General features: G+C 42.1%; 1 pseudogene; it reads left to right on the top strand.

The window, feature by feature from the left end:
• Window positions 1-2,500, top strand: part of LOC143261678 (large subunit ribosomal RNA) — a 9,588-nt pseudogene that overhangs the window by 3,612 nt on the left and 3,476 nt on the right.

Here is a 2,500-nt window from a genome sequence, read left to right as displayed (position 1 = left end):
CCTCGACGAGGCGGGCCAGACCAATATCTTGAGTACCTGCCCGTTGGTGCCGCGGGTGCTGCTAACCAGATGTGACGATCCTCGCGCGCGCGGAGACATCGACACACGCGAAGCGACATCATCTCCGCACAGTACAACTATACCTGATGATATACGCAACATCCTGGCTGAACTTAAAGTACAAGTAGGCCATCACATGGCAGAAATTATTGAAAATGCCCTGTCTAACACACCTTCTGAAGACACTATGTTAATGATGGACCAATACATAGAAAACTTAACATCATATGTTGCTTCGCTCGCTGATGAAACCGATAAATACAATGAAAATAGTAACTCAGTAGATAAAACCCATAAAACTAGTAACAAGAAAAATAAATATAATAAAAGCAATAAACAAAATAAAAATAATAAATACAATAAAACCAATACAAGCAACAACAGAGTTATAAATGCAATAGACGATAAAAATAATAAAAATAAATTAAATAACTATCAGAACGAAAACAAGAATAAAAATAACAGTAAAAAGAACAAGCATAGCAATAAATGCAATGAAAGTAATAAAAGAAAAGGCAACCGCGCTAAAAGGATAGCGACTGATTACGCCAGATTCCAAAAACTCTATAACAAAAACCCAACCCAACTGGCTGAGCATATAATTACCGGAAACCCACTCAACATTACAGAATCTCCGACGATAGAATCATTTGAAGAATATTATTCTAAACTATTCGAACACAAGGATGTCGAATGGAAACCTCAGAAGCGAAAAACAGATACCAATAGTAATATCAACCTTTCAAATCCGATATCACCGACCGAGATACACGAGCAACTTACCAGGATGAAACAATCCGCTCCAGGCACCGACGGAATTGATCGATCGACTCTTAGGCAAATGCCACGCAAGGAGCTGTGTGCACTATTGAATATTGTGTGGGGAATGAAGACGTTACCCTCTGTGCTAAGATCGAACAGAACAACACTGTTACCTAAATCCGGCGACTTGATGGACCCAAAACAATGGCGGCCCATAACCATCTCAAGTCATATACTGCGCCTACTAAATAAAATCATCGTGTCGCGCCTTGAGAATGAAATACCTCTGTTTCACACGCAAAGAGGCTTCACGAGAACCGACGGGATAATGGCTAATAGTACCATCCTACAAACACTAATTAAATTAAGCCGCGAAAAATCGAAACCTTTCACTATACTATCTATAGATTTAGCTAAAGCATTTGACTCTGTTAACATCATTTCAATAATAGACGCACTAATCAGAAAAAACGTAGACGCTCATACAATAGAATACATCGAAAACAATTATAACGACATAACCACAATACTCGAATGCCACGGATCCCGATCCAATCCTATACCTATAAAACGCGGCGTGAAACAGGGTGATCCCATGTCCGGTTTCCTATTTAATTTAGTGCTAGACCAGCTCATGATACAACTTAATGAGTGTGAGGGTGTTGATGTGGGAGGCACCAGGATACGGGCATTAGCTTTTGCCGATGACATCGTGATGGTGGCTCCCACTCCCAGTGCGATGCGAAGTAATATCCGGATCGTCGAGAAATTCTTCCACAAACACGGGCTGCAAGTGAACCCATCTAAATGCGCCATCTTACAGAATCTACGCGTCCCTGGAACGAAAAGGCTCGTAGTTGATACGCGGCCCAAACTGCTGATTAATAAAAGCCCGATCCCAACATTGGGTGTCGCGTCACAATTTAAATACCTCGGCCATGTATATAGATACCGCGGTGCTATCTCTCCATCTCCATCAAAGCTTGAAGGCATGCTCAAAAATCTTAAAACTAGTCCTTTAAAACCATGGCAGAAACTGAACATACTGCACAGGTACCTCATTCCTCGTCTTCACCATAGTCTGCAAACAATGGACATAAACAAAAAAAAATTAAAGTACATAGATAATTGCATAATAAAATTTGTAAAAAATATACTACACTTACCAACTACCACACCAACTCCATATATACATGCTCCTTTAAGCAGCGGTGGACTAGGCATTCCATCGCTTACAATCCACATTGCCGCTATGTACTTACGCCGATTGGAGCGCTTGAGAGCCCGTGGCGACAGCGAGATACAGTGCGTTATGGAGTCTTCGATAGTCCAACATATAATGCGAAAGCTCAACAATATCCTTGGGAGCATCGCGACACCATCTAAACAAATGATTCGTAAACATTGGTCCGAGCAACTCCATCGCTCCGCGCTAGGCTCTGGTCTCGCCCTGATGACCCCAGGTTTATCTTCGTGGATATACAACCCACCTAATTTCTGGAAGGGTCGAGACTACATCGGAGCAATCAACCTAAGGATTGGGTTACTCCCCACCAAGGGAGCCCCCTATATGAAAGATACTGATTGCCGCAATCCATCCTGCGCAGGGACACGCGAATCCTTATACCATATATTACAGCGATGTCCGGTTACGCATTATACACGCATCAATAGACAT

Source organism: Megalopta genalis, unplaced genomic scaffold, assembly GCF_051020955.1.
Source record: "Megalopta genalis isolate 19385.01 unplaced genomic scaffold, iyMegGena1_principal scaffold0061, whole genome shotgun sequence".
NCBI classification, from domain to species: Eukaryota; Metazoa; Arthropoda; class Insecta; order Hymenoptera; family Halictidae; genus Megalopta; species Megalopta genalis.
The sequence above is the reverse complement of the archived record's forward strand: the minus strand, read 5'-3'. Positions and strand labels throughout refer to the sequence as shown.